At 38.9% G+C, this 12,758-nt stretch overlaps 1 long non-coding RNA gene across 2 annotated transcripts in view; it reads left to right on the top strand.

Moving 5' to 3' along the window:
- The first annotated feature begins 2,153 nt into the window (after window positions 1–2,153).
- The window catches only part of LOC143646206 (uncharacterized), a 50,301-nt gene continuing 39,696 nt past the window's right edge, over window positions 2,154–12,758 (top strand). For both annotated transcript variants that reach the window (XR_013157380.1, XR_013157379.1), the window contains exons 1-3: window positions 2,154–2,361; window positions 7,132–7,272; window positions 9,318–9,353. This is a non-coding gene — a long non-coding RNA (uncharacterized LOC143646206). The remainder of the gene's footprint in view (window positions 2,362–7,131; window positions 7,273–9,317; window positions 9,354–12,758) is intronic.

The raw sequence follows: 12,758 nt of genomic DNA, 5'->3' as shown, positions 1-12,758 counted from the left end.
TTTTAAGTAGTTTGTCTTTTTTTTCTTCATTTCAGAAGTCCCTTTTTGTACTTTTGCTCATCGTGGTGGCTTGGAGTTATGTACTTCAGAAAAACATGTTCCTAATCCATTCCTTTGGATGTGAACTCTTTGTAAATGTGACTGTTTGATGAGGGCACTTCATTAAGGTATGATCCAACTGAATCAGAATGGGTCTTTATTCTATGACTGGAGACCTTATAGAGAAAGCCACAGGGGAAGAAGCCATGAGGAACAGACAGAAGGTGGAAGTTGATGGAACCTAGAAAAGAAAAGAGAGGAGGTTGCTATGTGCATTGCCATGTGATGGAAAAGGCAGGGAAACCCAGAGACTTCTGGCAGCCAGCCACAATCTGCAGGGAGAAATCGTTGTCTTGCTGATGCCTTAATTTTGGATTTCTCCTAGACTCAGAACCATGAGCCAATAAATTTCCATTATTTAAACTATCACATTGTATGGTATTTGTTTTAGCAGCTAGGAAATTAAAACACATAAACACATATATAATTTCTATATTTATATTATATATAATCTATATAATGTATCTGAAATTATTTTTTCAATATTGGATATTTATTTTCCTGATTTGAAAGAGGTCTTTATGTACCAAATATATTAACTCTTTTGCTGTCATATACATTGTGTTGGTTTAAAACTTCTATGTACCCCAGAAAAGGACATATTCATTTAATCTATTCCTGTGGGTGCAGACCTACGGTGGGTGGGACCTTTTGATTAGGCTGTTTCAATTGAGATGTGACCCACCCAGTTCAAGGTGGGTTTTAAGCCTTTACTGGAGTCCTTTATGAAGATAAAAGACAAAAAATACCCAGATCAAAGGCAGAAAAAGAAACTCCCAGAGAAGCAAGAAGGACACACAGGGGATGAGAGAAAGAGCCACTGAAGCTAGAAACTGAAGGTAATTAAATGAAAGAGAGGAGGATCAGCCATGTGCCTGCCCATGTAACAGAGAAGCCCCAGAAGCCAGCAGCCTTTCTTCAGAGAAGGTATCTTCTTCTTGATGCCTTCGTTTGAACATATTCATGGCCTTAGAACTGTAAATTTGTAAACTAATAAATTCTCATTGTAAAAGCCAACCCATTTCTGGTATATTGCATTCCTGAAGATTTAGCAAACCAAAACAGATGTCAAAATGTTTTCCTTATTCTGCTTTGTGTAAACTTTGTAGTTAGTGATGTTTCCCTAAGATGGTTTATGTTTTTATGTAGTTGTCAGTCCGTTCTTTTTTGGCGATTGGGTTTTATGTCATAGTTAGGAAGGCCTTCCCTGTTCCTAAGATTAAAAAATACACATTCCCCAACATTTTATTAACATATTTTAAGAATTTTATTTTATACATTGACATTTTTAATCTCTGTGGAAGTCAATTTTGCATGGTTTATGATAGAAGTGTAGTACTGCCCTTGATTCAAATAGTGATAGTTTCAATAAAGTGTCATTTGGCTGCTAGTGAATCCCATGGAAAATGCAGGGAGATTCTAGAGGTTATAAAAGAAGGAGAGGAGAGGTCCCTGTATTAAGGAGTTCCTAGTACAGGGGAGGGCACCTACCCAGATAAACACATGGGGTCAAGTTTACTGAGCCTGTGTATTAGTCCTAGTAGTTAATTCATCCATTTATTTGCTTTTTCAGTCATTCATTTATGCAAATATTTGTTGAGCACTTGCTCTTTTGGCATTAAGCTAAGCTTGAGAATAAAAATTTGAATAAGGGCTGGTCTCTTGCCCTCAACTTGCTCTGTGCCTAATGAGGATGATGAAAAAATAAATCATAAATTGTAGTCCTATATAATAAGTGGTTACGTAGAGATTTGCCCAGGCTGCTATGGAGTCAAATGGAGTAGAAATTGTATCATCTTGGGAAGTATAACAGATGATTTCCATGGAAAAAGTGGCTTGAGCTATGTTTTGAAGAGTGACTAGATATAACTGGATAAAGAAGGAGGAGAAAAATTCAAGGCAGAAGGGATTGCATGTGGGAAGGTGAGGAGGTGAGAACTACCATGACAGTTCAGGTCACAGCAGGGCACTTCACAGTGTGGATTGTATTTGGGATGTGGACGTGGCCAAAGCTAGAGAAGGGTGAGGTCATAAAGGTCCCTGTGGATCAAGTGAGGGCATCTGAACCTGGTCCTGCGAAATAGAGATCTTTGCAGGCAGCAGACTCTGGGGTCAAATTCTGAATTTGACACTTACTAACTTTGGAATGTTGGACAAGTAACATTTCCCAGTCTTTTTGTCTTGCCTGTAAAATGAGAGTGATAATATATAACTTGCAAGGTAGTTGTCAAGACCAACAATAAAGCATATCTCTGGCTTATGGTAAGTCCTCAGTACACTGTAGCTATTAATTCTGAGCTTGACCTGATGTCCCTTTAGTAAAACCTAATAAAAGTGGGCTTTTCCTAGTTGGCAGAAACACTTCAGGTTAATGATAGAATTTTTAAACTTTAGCTTTTTCTTCCACCAATTTCCCTTAAAGGTTTCAATACCTGATCCATTTGTCAATGAAATGAATGATGAGAATTCATAATTGCTATGCGATGTTTCAGTTTGCTAAAGCTGCCAAAATGCAATATATTGGAAGTGTATTGGTTTTTACAATGGGGATTTATTAACTTAAAATTTACAGTTCAAAGGCCATGAAAATGTCCCAATTAAAGCATCAACAGGATGATACCTTGACTCTGAAGATAAGCTACTGGCATCTGGGGTTCCTCTGTCAAATAGCAAGACACATGGCCATTGTCTGCTGGTCCTTCAGTTCAGGGTCTCATTGCTTTCAGCTCCTGGCTCCAGTGCCAGGAGCTGAGCTTCTGCAGTTTCTCTTTTAGCTTTTTTTGGGGCTTTTCCCTCCAAGCTTTCAGGGTGTTTCTCTCTGAGCTCTCTGGGCTTTTTTCTGTCTTTTATCCTCATAAAGGACTAAAGTAAAGGATTAAGACCCACCTTTAATTGCTTGGGTCACATCTCAATTGAAACAACATAATCAAAAGGTCCCACCCATGATAGTTCTGCACCCACGGAATGGATCAAAAGAACATGTCCTTTTCTGGAGTACATAACAGTTTCAAATCAGCACAATGGAAAATTTATTTTATTAGTCTTTCTCTCCAAGAGCTCTGAGATTGACATTTGGGTGAGGTGGGGGAGGGATGCATATAAGCTATTGGCCTGATTTCCAATGAAGCTTCTTACTTGGATGATGGCACTATTTTGGTGTTTCAGTGTTTTCCTCTTGTGATCTGCACTCTGAGGCTGAACTGCAACTTCTCTTTGCCCACTAACCAATAGCAGAAGAGAGTAAGAGATGTGTAGTATCGGCAGCACTGGCTTCCATGCCAAGGTGGCCATTAACCTTAAACCTCTTGTGACCTCTGGGTGGAGTCTGAATGGTGAAACTGAGTCATTCACCTAGTCATGCTGATAATGATCACAGCATCTACTTGGCAACTTATTTCCAGGCTCGCAGCTGCCCAAACATTGCAGGATTTTCTCATTGTTTCTTTCTGATTCTCATAATGCCTATGGAGGATCAAGGGAAGGGGGAATCCAGGGAAATTTCCTGGGGGTTCAGCCCTCCTCTCAACATCAAGGTATAGAAGGTGTATTGGCAAATTTGTCTATTACCCACAAGTTCAATACAGTCAAATAAAGATGTGAATAGGGCCTTCAGGTTTAAAAGATTATTATGTTTATTGAACACCAAATACCTAGTACTACACAGTGCAAGACAATGATATTTGTGATTTCATGAGACCTTCATTTTAGTGGCTTATATAATGTTACTAGTATCATTATCCAGAAAGTAATTAGCATAGCCAGAGTTCATATGCAGGTCCCCTAACTCAATTCTAGTTTATCTCAGCACAACTTGATTGGGTTATTTTCCTTATTTTTAGTGTTGCTATAGCTACTGAAAGAGACAGTTGTGAACCTGGCCTTCACAGGTGCTTTAAGGGGGACACAAAAATTTATCTGTGTCTAAGGAAGGCCACCTTCCTTTCCACTCAGTGCCACTGTACCTGTCACCTTTTTTTGTGTGCCTCTTTAAAAAAAATTTTTATTGAGAAATCTTCACACATATATAGTCCATATATGGTGTACTATCAATGGCTTGCAATATCATCATGTAGTTTTGTGTTCATCCCCATGATAATTTTTAGGACATTTGTATCATTCCAGAAAAAGAAATAAAAAGAAAAAAGAAAAAGCGAATACATGCTATATCTCTTACCCCTACCTCTCATTGACTACTAATAATTCAATCTACATTTTACTCATCTCCCCTAATATTTATTTATTTTTATTCTTTGTTTTTTACTCATCTGCCTATACCCTGGTTAAAGGAGCATCAGAGACAAAGTTTCACAATCACGCAGACATGTTGTAAAAGCTATATCATTATACAACTGCCTTCAAGAATTAAGGCTACTGGAACACAGCTCAACAGTTTTAGCTACTTCCTTCCAGCCACTCCAATACACCATAAACTAAAAAGGGATATCTACATAATGAATAAGAATAGCCTCCATGATAATCACTCAACTCTGTTTGAAATCTCTCAGCCACTGAAACTTTATTTTGTCTCATTTCTCTCTTCCCCCTTTTGGTCAAGAAAGTTTTCTTGATCCTATGATGCCAGTTCACATCTCATCCTGGTAGTTCTGTCCCACATTGCTGGAATATTTACAACTCTGGAAGCTATGTCCCATGTAGGGATGAGAGCAGTGAGTTCACCTGTCAAGTTGGCTTAGAGAGAGAGGCCACATCTGAGCAACAAAAGAGGTTCTCTGGGGACACCTCTTAGGCATAATTATAAGTAGGCTTAGCTCATCCTTTTCAGGAATAAGGTTCACTGGGGCAACCCCCCAGATTGAGGGCTCAACCTATTGAATTGGTTGTCCCAACTGCTTGTGAGAATATCAGAAATTCCCCAGGTAGGGAAGTTGAATATTTCCTCTTTTCTCCCCAGTCTCCCAAGGGGACTTTGCAGATACTTTTTTATTCATTGAAATGTCATCTCTTAAAGTCTTCTGCCTTGAGTTCTTCATCTGATTTTCAATTTTTTACTTTATTAACCTGTATTAATTTTAATGGGTTTTTATTAAGTCTAGAAAGGAGTCTAGCAAGCTGTGGCTTTAGAGGTAGCTACTAAGGTAATTTTGGAGATGTTCCTCAGTCCTTTGTGATCTTTTTTTTTTTATACATGTGAAAAACATGGCTTAGTTCAATGATTTTTAGCACCCCATATTTAATCACAATAACTCTTCTTTTTTCCCCAAATGAAATCTGATGTGGACCCTGTTATGGGTTGAACTGTGTCTACCCAAAAGATATATTGAATTCCTAATCCACAGTACTTCAGAATATGACCTTAATTAGAGATAAGGTCATTGAAGATGGAAATAGTTAATTTAAAATGAGGTCATAATAGGTCAAAGTGGGCCTTTAATCCAATTGGACTGGCACCCTCATAAAAAGGGGAGAAGAGACATAGAGTGACAATGAGGGGAGAACTCTGTGTAAAGATGGAAACGTGAATGAAGTCTATGAGGAGATTCAGACAGAAATTGGAGCGATGCTTTTATAAGCCAAGGAATGCCAAGGATTGCTGGCCAACACCAGAAGCTAGAAGAGGCAAAGAAGCATTCTGTCTTACATGTTTCAGAGAAAGCATGGCCCTGACAACACCTTGATTTCAGACATTTAGGATCCATAAATGTGAGACAATAAATTTCTGTTGTTTTAAGCCATCAAGTTTATGGTACTTTATTATGACTAGTCTTAGAAAACTAAGACAAACTCCAATATAGAAAAAGTCAATCCATTTTCTATAGTTGAAGGAATGGTGGTACCTAAAACCTTGACTGTTTGGCCTTCCTTTTGCCCTCCCATGCTTCTTGAGACACTGATCTAGATGTTGTAGATGACTGATCAAGTACTATTATTAGTTGTCACAGGGCTTTTCTGATTGTCCATTGAATGTCTACTTCTGAGGTTCCTGGTTTAACACTTACAGGAGAGCTGAAGCTTAGTAGAGCATTGACGTGGTCAGCTCTGGAGCTAGAACAACTGGGTTTGAATTCCAACCTTACCTACCTACTGGGCCAGTCAGTCACCTTTGGCAAATCCCTTAATCTCTTTGTATATCTGTTTCTGCATCTTTAAAATAAGGATAATAATAGTATCTACCTCAAAGGGTTGTTGTGAAGATTAAAATAGCTTATACATGCAAAGCAGTTAAAATAGTGGCTGGCACTACATAAATGTGAGTTATTATTATTTTCATCTTGAGGCTCCAGCAGAGCTTTATGGGCAGTGGAAGCTTTAATAGTGACCATTAATTAACCAGCTTTTGTAGACCTGCAGACCTGGAAGAGCTTTCATATGCCATGTGGTCCAAGTCTATCAAACTAGCTTAGATGGAGACTTTCCTGGGCCACCTATTAAAATGCAGATTCTTGAACCGTATTCCTATTTACTCAATCAGCATCTCCAAAGGAGCAGCCTGGAAATCTGTATTCATAACAAAACAACAAGATTTTTATGACCGGCAAGTTGAAGAAACAGTGTGGTATCCAATTGCTGAATTTTACAGATGAGAAAGCTGAGAGCCAGCAAGGAAAAATGGTTTGCTCAAGGTCAGAATTAGTGGTAGAACTGGGACCAGGACTCAAGTCCCTGTCCCTGGCTCAGTGTTATTTTTCTGCACTGCTTTACCCTGTGATGAGCTTGCCATTTTTTGTCCAGTTACCCGAGGTTGGCTGTAGAGAAGGAACAGTTTCATGTTGACTTTAACAAGGCAGTATTGAGTTTCGGGCAGAACTTACCTGCCAGAGGGGCATATGAGTTATCTTACTTAAGCGGATTTTGAGTTCCCATATTTATTCTTGCCATTGAGCTTCTAGGATAAAGATCTCTGGGAACCTGCATATCCAGAACAATCTCAAAATCTGGTAACAGTTCTCACTGTCCAGTTTGCACAGAAACAGCAACATTTTAAAATACTGGCCAATGACAAGATGGGAGAATGGGTAGAGACATGAGATGAAAATGTCAAAACACTGACTATATTTCACCAATTTGCATCAGGTGAACCACTCTGGAGCCTGAAGATAGAAACCTGAAATATGCTGCTGTTCAGAGGTGGCCTGAAGCATCAATTACCTCTGTTATTATCAGCAGCAGCAGAAGCAGCAGCATCATTACCATCTTTCTCTCAGTGGATTTTAGGTAAGTATGTGTGGGGGCAGGAGCAACCCATACCTTCACCTCCTCATCTCAAAACACAGCTTTTAGCAATCCTACCCTCAAGTGTTCAGCCTTGATGTCATTGTGAGGGAGTTATCCACTGCAGGGCTTGTTCTAATAAAAAATAATATAAAATTAATGCACAAAGTAAACTGACGTTTAAGAACAATACTGCTTGTGAATTAGGACCCTTTCATGGAGAAGAGAGGGAGCAGAGGGTTGGAGCAGGGAAGATACAAAGGGGTAGGTTGGAGAAGGGAGCCTGCAACCGTGTGTTCCTGGAGAGTAGGTAGGTACAGCTCTTGAATTTGAAGAGGGGGTACATTTAGAGATCAAAAGATAAAATGTAATTGGAATCCAGGTCCTCAGGGGAAGTATCAATTTAAACTCTTTATGTGGAATTGGACCTCACTTACTGGTGGAAGAAGAAATTCAATTGAACGCCTTAAAAACAACTTGCTTATGTGTTCACTCTTTAATTCACTCAGCCTAGTCTTGCTTTTTTAATATAAAAAATCCAATAGGTAAAGATGACAAAACCAAATGAGAATTCATAATTTTCTTTTGAAGGCAAAATCCTTGTCTCTAATCTGATTATTATAGACAGAGACAGAAGTTCCTTTTCCAAGGCTGAGCTAATGGGTGTGTGTAGTGGTGATTCCCAGGGTATAAAATAGGGGAAAGTTCACATGTTCTAGCCAGCACTTAGCTCTCTGACCAAAAATTCAATTGAAACTTCTTTAACAATTTATTTCTTCCTCATACAATTCAGGCCATGCCAATTACTTTGTATGGGGAATCAAATACAGGACATGCAATTAAGTGTCTTTATATTTCAAGAGTCTCCTGGACTAAAAAACATTTTTCCACATCATAAATGCAATCATGATTGATATTCTTGTTGATGACATTTTGGCACTAAAATGTTCCAAAGTGCTTTCTGGATCTTTAAGCAAATATCAGATATATTCATTCTTATTTCATTGTGGATTAGTAGATGCTTAGAGCTCGAATGAAAATTAGAGAGTCCATGTAGTCCTCTCATTTTTCAAATAAAGAAATGGAGATGCAAAGTAATTAAGTGACTTGTCCAAGGTAATACTATCAGGTTAATAGCAGAGCTGAGATAACAACCTTGGTCTTTTGATTCATCTATGTACTCTCTTTTAAAGTCAACCAACTCATAGGGGTATCTCCTCTCTAGCAACTTTAATTTACTTTCTACTATGTACTCAGCACCGAGATGAATAATATACTTACTTATCCATCTGTGTATGCATATATATGAGCAGAAGTAATGTAAGAAATGGTGCTAGTCTTCCAGGTGCTTATGACATAGTTAAGGATGCAAGACTCACACAGATAAAACAGTAGTGAACGGTACAATACAGCAATGCTGGCCAAGCTTTTATGTGTATAAAATCTTATGGATCTTGTTCAAATGCAGATATTGTACCTGTGGATCTTGTTAAAATGGAGATATTCTGATTCAGTAGGTTTGGACTGGGTCCTGAGATTTTGCATTTCTTACAAACTGATTTGTTGGGGTTGGGCCATCCTTAACTAAAATAATATCCTCAAAAATTCCTATATAGAATGGGTTCACACCAGTAGGGAAGAATGCTAAGATTAAGAAGCTGTCTTTTGTCAGGGTATGTAATTCAGTCTACCATGGGAGCTCTCTCTTCTTATAACTGCCTCTTTCCTTGGGAGAAGTGGCACAGTCATTCTTCCTAGAAGGAGTGGCTTCTCTTGGAATGACACCCCTTCTTTATGAGTAGAGTGCTAGGCAAGGAGTGGTAGCCTCTGGTCTTCTCAGCTTGCCTCTGCCTACATAGAACCTCAGACCTATGAGTGAGCTGAGGCTAGGGTGACTGAGAAATAGAACTCTCAGTCTGCCATGCCTGAGGAAGGGATTCTTCTTGAAGTGTTGGGGCTGGGGAGAGGAAGGCAACTCCCAGATCTCTCAGCTCTTCTTGTATGGAATAGAGTTTTTATCTTTGTTGTTGTTTTTTTTGCATTGGCAGGAACTGGGAATCGAACCTGGGTCTCTGACATGGCAGGTGAGAACAATGAACCACCATGGCCCACCCTGGAATAGAGTTCTTGCAACAAGAAGCAGAAGGAAATGAATAATGGTGGTGGCCTGTTCCTCCCAGACCCGGAGCTAGGGAGACAGAAAGCCCTATGGTCTCATTTGCACACACAAGGAGTAGAGCGTCCATTATGCTGAGAGGGAGATAGGGTGAACTGGAAAGGGACAGATTGTGACTCAAATGCAATAGACCCTTGCTCTTATTATTGAAATTTAGGATAGTTTCCAGAGACATTAATTGGTTATTTTAAAAAAATAGTTTTCACCTATTAGTTGCCAGGAGCTCCCGTGTTTTGAAAGGCCTTTTGTGATTCCTTTTGTGCTGTGAGCCACATAGATGTGAATCCAAAGCAGGGTGAGATTTTTGATTCATCAAGATCCTGTCTACCATAGCTACTGGAAGGAGGTAAGCCCAGAGAAAATCCAAAAGGGAGTAAAGAGCTATAAGGAATTAGATCTGGTGTGTTTTGATTGAATGAATTTCTCTATTTGCCAGTAGAGAGACTTCCTTGAGGAAGATTGAGGGAGTTGAAGAGCAGAGATGATAGAATAGAGAATGACCTTAGGTGGGGGAATAGCACTATTGGATAAGTCTCTCAATGTTTATTAAGCATCAAGTGAGAGAGACCATCAGCATGTATGCGTGTGCATGTCAGAAAGAGAAAGAGAGAATGAGAGAGAAGTAGAGAGGGAGAGAAGGAGGGACAGAGAGGGAGATGAGAAATCAGGGATGGGGCAGGCAGATGTTCTTGATTCTTGTGGAGATATTGAATAGTGAGTTGTGCAAGAAGAGAGAAAGGACATTAGTGGGAAGAGAATTGCACAATTGAGAGGCAAGAGTTTCTGAAAGACTGAAAGTCTTCAAGCAATGGACCCTAACTTGGTATTATAGGAGGTAGGAAGTCTTCTAGTTATCTGCTAACTAGGCCACAGGTACCCCTGGAGACTTTGGTAATTAAGAAGAGCCTTTAGGTTTGCCTTTAAATTTCAAACTTTCTCTTTCACCTTGAATAGGTTTGATTTTGTCAGGGTCATTTGCATTTGAAAACCAAAGAGTTTCTGATTGAATCTGATACTGATCTACTGATTGTTGCTCATTTCCACAGTTATGGATTTTTCCCCTTATGGACACTATCCAATTATGATTATTCCCATACTTTTCTCCAGGGAAATAATCTATATTTATATTAGTGGCTTCAAAGTAGTCACAAGTTAACTGCCTGCTGTGTGTAATGATTTGCTCTTTACCACCGTGTATTTCTCAAAAAACAGCTCTTGACATAGTCTCACAGGTAAGAGCCCTTTTATTCAGTCCTTGGCAGCTGCCAAGCTTTGAATTCTGTGAAATCTAGTGTCACTCAAATTCAGAGTGGACTATAAGCAGTTAATTGGCTAACTATACTGCATCCATTTGTGTTTTCAATTTTTGATCCTGTGGCTATTTTGTTTACTTTTCACTATCTTCTTCCCTACCACTGTCTCTAATTCAGCTCTGGTCTCTGATGAAGTTCTCAATTAAACCCAGCAGTGTTTTGCTTTTGAAGAAACAAGCACTTGAAGAAAGCTAAGCTAGTTTGATTTTTTTTTCTTTTGTATGCTGCATGGTGGGCGTCATATTTCACTCTTTTTTCCATGTGAGTGTCCCCTTATTGCAGCACCATTTGTTGAATTTTGTTTTGTTTTGTTTTTCATTTGTTTCTTTGCCTGTTTGTTTGTTTGTTTGGAGAACTGTATGGGCCGGGAATCAAACTCAGGTCTTTAGCATGGCAGGTGAGAATTCTATCATGACTACCCTCGCACCACTGCTAGTTTGATTTTGAAACCCCAAACTTTAATATAATGGCAGTGATTACTACTTAAAACATCCCTGGGAAGTGAGTCAGTGTTTTATTTTTACTGTTGGATGTTATTAGCTGAGTACGATCAAAATAATTCAAAGCAATTTTAAGTGACTTATAGAAACTTCAATGAAGAATATAAAATTAGAACTCAGGTTCTTATATCCTGGCATATAATCTTGCTCCCTGAATTCTTCTTCTCTAAAATAGCATTCCATCTCTAATATAGTATCAGGAGATGATATCGGGAGGAACTTCCATAACACTCTAGCTTGACTGAAACAAGAAGAAAAATGGTTTACATCACTTGTTATAAGGCTAATTAATAACTGAGCAAATTAATGGAAGGTGGAATTGACATAGGTAATTACCTACTCTGGGGTGGATCCAGAAACTCTCACTATGCTTCTGTTTCTTCAAAGCTGGATATTTCTCACATTCCTTTATAACTTTTATGCACCATCCTCCACGATGGAGCTCATGATAAACACATGGTGGCAAGGAGACGTTGTTTGGAATACTTTATTATAATCACAAGTAGGTTTGTGATTGGAGGGCAGAGTTGCAAAGGAAGCCACAGGGTTTACTCAATAACCTGACCATGGACTGTCCAATCTTAACCATTGCCTCTTCACCCATCCCACACCCGATCTCTGTTTTCTACTGTTATGTAATTTTAAATGCCCTTGAATTTAAGATTGCATAAATTTTTAAGATTTGTCAGCACTTTAATAACATCTTCAGGGAAAAACAATTCTACATCAATGTACATTCCCATTGAAAGAGGTATCACAAATTTCAAAAACAATACAATGGGAAAAATATATCTCAGTATGAAGAAAATGATGTGCGTTTTCACTACTTCTCTACCATTTTCTCTTTTTAAATGGAATCTGCCTCCCCGGACCCTCAAAGTAGGTTTATGAGGAAGATGCTCTTTCCTTGGGCCCTAATAACTAGCAGGCCCCCTGATTGGTCGTGCTGGGGGTCCCCAGCCCACTGTAGTGCTTTCTGGGTGTCCATGAGTATGTGCCATGTTGTGATTCTCTATTTCCTTGTGTGAGGGCTCTAAGCTCGGTAAATATAAACAAAAGACAAAGACAAAAAGTCCTGAATGCATGACTAAACCTAACAACTAATGAAATAATCATTTGCTAGATAAATAGTAAGAAGAGCTCATCTGTTTTATATATTTCTATTTGATGCCCTTTCAGTCTGATAAATTTTCCTTCCACCAGCTAAATCCCTGAAGAAATAGAGTAATGCCAATAGAGATGATGCAAGAATCTATGTCACAGAAAGTTATGGGCTGTAAACCTGTGGTGTTTCTGACCTCTGACTGTCTTTTGGGTAGGTTTTTAATTTTTAAATGACAGCTGATTTTTTATTGTGTCACATTGCTCAACTGCAGTTATTTTCTTCTGGTTGAGATGTTTGATTTTCTTGCAGCCAACTGAAACTAAAAACCCAAGCCATGTGTTTGGTGAGAACCGCAGGATGTGGGGAGGAGAGCTACTCTGTGCATCTAAATGTCA

Source organism: Tamandua tetradactyla, chromosome 9 (assembly GCF_023851605.1).
Source record: "Tamandua tetradactyla isolate mTamTet1 chromosome 9, mTamTet1.pri, whole genome shotgun sequence".
Taxonomy (NCBI): Eukaryota; Metazoa; Chordata; class Mammalia; order Pilosa; family Myrmecophagidae; genus Tamandua; species Tamandua tetradactyla.
Note: the sequence above shows the minus strand (reverse complement) of the source record. Positions and strands in the feature narration are given on the sequence as shown.